Below are 7,425 nucleotides of genomic sequence, written 5' to 3'. Positions count from 1 at the left end.
AGTTCCTGAGTTGGGGATGTGTATCTTATGTTTTTAAACATGCCTGTTTAGCCCCAAAAAAGGCAAAATAATAGCAGACATACATGTTATACACCAAGATGTTGGTTTGTTCAAACACCTTTTAGAACGCACATGTGAATGTGCTTGGAGTAAAATGTTTTATACTAAACAATGTGTAGCTTCTTTTTTCAATGCTCTATACCAGTGTATTTGTTAAGTTGGTGTAGTTACAGTGACAATGTGCTCTAAAATGTTGGAAACTCAGGCAATTTTAGGGCCTCAAACCAATTAATTAAAGGAGTTGAAAAGGCTGAATATTTTAAACATTAATGCATTACATACATTAACAAAAATAACATTGTGTGTGTGTAGCAAACCCACAGCACAACATAATAGTTAGCTGAAGAAGAGATTGTCACCTCATGGAGCAAATAAGTTACGTTTGCACTATTGAAAAAAATGGCCAAAATTAAGGCCATTTGAGAACCTAGGAGACAGATAAGAAGCGCAAACAGTAATTTAAATGAAATAGGAGTTTAGTATCAAATCAAATATTTATTCCCGATCAGCAACATTTTGCTGCAGAGCTACTGCCCCTCTACCCACAAAGTAGTCCATATACTGTTGCTGGACATCTCAGGCAGTTTGGGAGTGCAACCCAGCACGGCCACTTTCCAGAGCCGTCATCACGCCAGGATCAGCTGGGCCTGACACTGAAAAATCAACCTCGCTTTGAAGTGAGGCAAGGCAGCTGCTAGCATTCCTACATAAGAAATGTTGCTGTATGCAGCAGCACAATACAACATAGTTTATCTTATATTCAGCCAGGTTAATTGAGGTTAGAAACAGCCTGAACTAACTGGATAGTATTCCAAATGCATTTTCAACAACCCTTCGGGCACGAGAGAGCCTGTAGTTGTAGATCCTCTGCTCTGGGGTGAGGTTCCTCATAGGAAAGGGCCTCATAAGATGTTCCCCCAGAGCAAAGGCCTCATCTGCCACAAATACAAAATTGAGGCCCTCGACATTTCCCTCAGGGGGTGGCAAATGTAAGTTGCCATTCTGTAGCCGACGATAGAATTCGGTCTGTGCAATCACTCCTCTGTTGCGGCCGTTCTTCCCAACATCCAGGTGCAGGGACTCGTAATTTGCAGACACTACCGCTAGCATCACTATGCTACAAAAGCCCTTATAATTATAATAATAAGAGCTGAGTTGGGTGGTGGGACAATACAGACATGCTTCCCATCAATCACCCCACCATAGTTGGGAAAATCCCACTGATGGTGGAATTGGGCTGCAACAGCCTGCCATTCCTGTGGGTTCGAGGGAAACTGTGGAGTCAAACAGGAAAAAAAAATTACTAATTTTGCACATAACATTGCAAGCAGATTTAACACAAACATTCTTGGCCAACGTGAGTATAACATTTATTTAAATAAGTATTTAAAGACAAAAGTATAAGGTCAACTTATCAGATTCCTCACCCCCCTAGTGGCTCATTCTAAAAATGTTATGGTGGGGGGGGGGGGGGGGCAGCCCCTCCTTACTTACACTATTGGCAGCCCACTGCACAGGTAAGAAGTGTAATAATCTAAAAATATGGATACACACTGCCCAAATTGAAGTACATTTTTACATTCATAAATTAACTATCAAGATAACAGGAGACAAAAACTTTCAACAGTACCATTTGAAGGTATTCAGGCAGGCCCTTGCACTGCATGCTTTGGTGAATTCATCCAGAAATATGACCACAAAAGAGGTATAGGGGGTTATTTACTAAAGGAAAATCCACTTTGCACTGCAAGTGCACTTGAAAGTGCACTGAAGGTGCACTTGGAAGTAAAGTCGCTGTAGATCCGAGGGGGACATGCAAGGAAGATAAAAAACAGCATTTTAGCTTGCACATGATTGGATGATAAAATCAGCAGAGCTTCCCCTCATTTCAGATCTACTCCTTAGATTTAGAGCGACTGCACTTCCAAGTGCACTTTCAGTGCACTTTCAAGTGCACTTGCAGTGCAAAGTGGATTTGCCTTACGTAAATAACCCCCATAGTGTCCTATCCATCTCCTTTTTTCATGGGATCCCCTCTTCCTTGAAGGCTTATAAAAGAAGTGTAATACCTCATCTATTAAATGCCGTAAAGATTCTAATTCCCAGATTCTGGAAACAATCTACTTGCCCTACACTGTCTGATTGGAAATGGGAAGTGGATGTCATTATGGAGGCTGAACGTTGGTTCCACATTTTTAGGGACCAACAATATGTACTATGCACAAGAGATACCAAATGATTGAGTATGTCTTCTCTCCTGTCTTATGGTAACCACTTTGTATGTCATAATGGTAACCACTTTGTATGTCATAAAACAGATTAACATCATGCTTTTATCCCTTTAATTTAGAATGTATTGTGCCTGGGTAACAGTTATGCAGGTCATTTCTCTCTCTCTCTCTCTTATTCACTCACCCTTACACGAGGTATTTTCTTATATGTTGTGTTGTTTTGTTTTCATATGGGTTTCTGCATACTGCAGAAGAGACAACAGCATATTTGCCAGCATTGTAAAAAACATGATATGAACACTTTTTTGCCTGTAGGCGGTGTCTTATTATAATTAGGGGGTGTGGTATTCATTTGTAGGCGTGACATAGCGGGGATAGAAAAATGCAGCGTATGGTTTAAACTAAATATTGGGCGTGGCTTAAAGGGGCGTGGCTCAACTGGGGTGTGGGTAGAGTCTGAGATGAACGAGGGATGGAGGGAGAGAGAGAAAGAAAGAGGGATGGAGGGATAGCAGGTCCAGATCCTAAGTGCCCCCAGCAGAGTCCGTCCTTACAACAGGTGCCCCCAGCAGAGTCCATCCTTACATCAGGCATTCCTAGTAGAGTCCCTCCTTACATCAGGCATTCTCAGCAGAGTCCGTCCTTACATCGGGTGCCCCCAGCAGAGTCCGTCCTTACATCAAGTGTCCCCAGTAGAGTCGCTCCTTACACCAGGTGTCCCCAGTTTCCAGTGGTGTCACTAGGGTTGGTGTCACCCGGTGCGGAAAAACATGGTGTCACCCCCCCACTATATTCCTCCCTCAGTACAGACCCCCCTCCCACAGTATAGATCCCCCTCCCTCAGCACAGACCCCCTTCCTGCAGTATAGACCCCCCTCACTAAGTACAGACCCCCCTCCCAGAGTACAGACCCCTCACACTAAGTACAGACCCCCCTCCCACAGTACAGACCCCCCCATAGTACAGACACCCCTCCCTCAGTGCAGACCCTCTCCCTCAGTATAGACCCCCATTCCTCAGTAAAGACCCCTCTCAGGGCAGACCCACCTCCATCAGCATAGACCCCCTTTAGTGCAAAACCCCCTCCATCAGTATAGACCCCCCTCAGTGCAGACCCCCCATCTGCTTTGTGCTATTACTCCTGTAAGTTTATTATCGCTCTGTAGTTAAAAGTAGGAAATATGTTTCTATAGAGAAAAAGGAAGTCTTGTTTTAGTTTTGTGTTAACCACAAGCTAGCGTCTGGGTCAAATTGATGCCTGATATAAGAACTGTCTGTACATTGTCAGGTGATAATATGAATAAATTTACAGTATATACATGGGAGGGGTGTTTAGTCTGGCCTGGATTGGTAATGACCCATGGGTGGGCTATATCTTCATTGTGAACAATAACATGAGCAGTGTATACATTTTGATCTCTGTTGGGTCATTATATATATATACAATGTTCCCTGCGCAGATCTGGGTGTGGCAGAACGTACAAATGCTGGCAAATAAGGTAATGTAATTAGACAGTAATTAAGGTGATAGCTAGTAAAAGAGGTTTAGGAAGACAGAGTATCCTATCACCTCCCACTGATACCAATGAGAGGGCACTATTCCTCCCACTGATACTAATGATGGGGAACTATTCCTCCCACTGATACTAATGATGGGGAACTATTCTCCCCACTGATACTAATGATTGTTTCCAATTATTCTTTCCACTGACACAAATGATGGACCACTATTTCTTCCACGGATATCAACAATGGGGTACTAGATTTCTTCACTGACATCAATGATGGGGCACTATTCCTCCTACTGACCACAGATGCTATGTAATTTTTTTACTCCCAATGGCCACCAAGCCTGAGGCATTGTTTGCTCCCACTGACGATGGGGCATTTTCTATTCCCACTGACCACAGTCTGACCCATCTAAGATCTGATGGGCAATAAACTGGTCCTTTGTTTAGAAAGTTTGGAGGCCTCTGCATTACAGAAAAGGATAAAGGACTTCAACAGAACGGGAAGGCATCAGAGGAGTGTGAATGGGTATATGTATCTTGCTGGGTTAGAAGAGGGGGTATTAAGAGGCACTGGAACTTTGATTTGAATAGGAAAAGTGACAATGTGTGTTTAATATTATGGATCTTATTTTGTAATTGTAACACATTAAGAGTTTTCAATTCACTGTAGTCACAATATTCATGAAATGCTTCCTGACTGACTGCTTTGTACTGCTTCAGAGATTTCGACATATCAGTTTTTTTCGTGACCATGATGCATGTTCACCTCTACAGTATATAGTAATTTATGTTCATTGGAATACTACCTGTACCTTCAGTAACTGGTGGAAAATAATAGGTTTATTAAGAGAACATTGTTTGGAAAAAGTTGCTATGCCATTGGTATACAACATACATCAGCCCTTTCACCTAAAGCTATACATTACATGAAACAAAGTCACAGAGAGCGAAAAACATAGAACCATAGAAAAGTGACGTCAGAAAAAAAACAAGTGCTCCATTGAGTAGGTAAACATGTTGCAACCAGTTTTTGTGTATCTGCAGATCGAGCAATACAGGTTTCACAGCAACAAGACAAATGTAAAGAAAATATGACTCAAGTCACCTATTCTTAGACAGCAGACATATTACATCATTATTAGTGACACTATATACAGAATATTTGTAAGACTAATTATTAAATAGAAGTGCATATTAAAATGAGGTGTTTGTATAAACCTGATGTTAAAGCCAAACAGTTTTTTTTTTTTTTTTTATAGATTGGGAAAAGTAAATATTTCTGCCACATTTTTATTGTTGTCCATGACTGAGTAGTAGACATTTTACCTCACTTCCTGCCCACCTAATGGCAAAACAGGAAATGAGGGGAGTAGTATTTAGGGTAGAAGAGGTTTTTAGTTTTTTTTGCAGACGTTCTCACTACTGGAATGATTCCCTGATTACCCAGTATTTTCTGGAGAGAAGGGAGAGAACAGATGTAGCACCCTCCTGGGTAGATTGCTATGATGATAGGCAAATTTAGTTATTTTTTGGCTCCTCTGTAATCACTGGAGCAGCTATCGATTTCTTTGGGCTGTTTTAGATCCCAGAGGCTACAGGCTTGATTGCTTCCCCCCTCATTCTGGGTTGGGAGAGTCAATACTTTTTTTATATCTATTGCGCTGTAGCTAATCCCTGGGGAGGTGTGCCCAGTAGGTGACTGGGGGCATAAATAGTTAGGTTTTGAGCAGCCCTTTTCTTGTCCTGCAGGAGAAGTACCAGCCTCAGTGGATGCCCCTTTGAGGCAGTTCTACTGGAGTCTGCTGATGTTCATCGAGGTCTCAGCAATAGCAGTGCTGAAGGGCCTATTCCTAATTACTTTTAGAGCTAACTAAGCAGTTTCACCTAATTATCTGGTCTGGAGAGCTCACTGAAGAGTGCCTGGTGGAGGCTGGAAGATGTGTAACTGCCCTGGAACATTGTGAGTGCTAACCTGAGCTCAGGATGCTAGTGACTGTGCTCTTCTATTTTTGGGATGCCAGCCTCTCTCTGAGACAGCTCTTACAGGGTCTCAGTTCCGGCCTTGCCCTTTCTGTCTAAAAACTGTTCAAAGAAGTTCCACCTAGTGAAGTGTGTCTTCCTGTTACAAGTCAGCATTTTTGGAGTATCCCATACCACCCCAACCCCTCTTCTGTTACAAGTTCTACAAGCAATAAATCATGAAAAGACATCCTCTAAACGGGGGTCAGCAATTGGTCCATCGTGGGTGGGTGACAGGAAGATCGTAATTGCTCCTTGCTGATTCTCGGAATTTGGACAAGAGGGGCGGCAGCACTTCTCTTCCTCTCCCTCTTGCTGGTATTCAACAGCTGCAGGAGGAAAGGGGATCAGTACCAGTAAACGCCGCCCCCGCTAGCTCCCCCCCCCCCCCACAGCACAACTTCCCTCCTCTCCTCTGCTGCAGCGAATGTTTCAGGATGGAGAGTGGGGAAGGGGCCGGTAAATATGTAATTTACCAGACAGTGTCAGTCAGTAGAGCAGTGGACAGTGTCAGTAGGGCAGTAGATGATATCAGTAGAACAGTGGATGATGTTAGTGGGGCAGTGGACAGTGTTAATAGTATTTTATTTTTCTTCTTTTTTTTTTTTTGTACAATTTTTAAAATAATTTTTTACAATATTATTTTTATCGTCCATGCAATATTCCGGTGTTTATGTGCTTTTTTCCAGTGCTTCTGGTAAGAGTTTTATCTGTAGAGGGAATCTGCATCCCCCCCCCCCCCCTCTTCTCTGCACATGTGGAGGTGTTGGTGACAGCAATTTTATCTCATGGAATTGGAAAGATCATTGGACTCTCTTATCACTCTTTGTGCAATTAACACAGCAGCCCTCTGCAATTCCTTACGGACTATATTAATGTTTATATGTATGCACTTTAAGATAGCACACTGGGAATACCATAGTGTGTTTTAATTTGTATAGCTCTGCCTTTTCTGTGTTTTGTTTTTTATATGCCTCAGTTATAAATGAACATAGTGAGTGATTATTGGTACCGATCACTCACTGTGTTCATTAGGAAAAGTGCAGCTGAGGCTTCAGAGAGAGGGACTTGGGAATCTATATCTCTCTGTCTCAAAATTGACCCCTGATATTTCACCAAAGTCCCCCAACGGGGATCCTAAAATAATATTGTAAAAAATCATTTTAAAAATTATAAAAACATTTAAAAAAAGAAGAAAACATAAAATACTATTAACACTGTCCACTGCCCCACTAACACCATCCACTGTTCTACTGATATTGTCTACTGCCCTACTGACACTGTCCACTGTTCTACTGACTGATACTATCCACTTCTAAGGTAGTGTAAGTTTACATTTTTACAGTCACATTTGTTTCATTATGTTTTTTTTAAGTTTTCATTACTATATAGTTAGACTTGACTGGTTAATTTCTTTAAAAAAATAAGGGCGCTGAACCCCCGGTGACCTTTGATCTCTTTCATGTTGTTCAAGTAGATCTCTGCCTCTCAAAGGTTGGCTACCCCTGCCCTAGACTGTTTAATGGAGCCAGAGTGAATGGACTGTAGTCTGTGCGATTGGTAGCCTCTGTACTGTTTGAAAAGAACCAGTTAAAATCAGCGGC

Source organism: Aquarana catesbeiana, linkage group LG05 (genome assembly GCF_042186555.1).
Source record: "Aquarana catesbeiana isolate 2022-GZ linkage group LG05, ASM4218655v1, whole genome shotgun sequence".
In the NCBI taxonomy this organism is placed as follows: domain Eukaryota; kingdom Metazoa; phylum Chordata; class Amphibia; order Anura; family Ranidae; genus Aquarana; species Aquarana catesbeiana.
Note: the sequence above shows the minus strand (reverse complement) of the source record.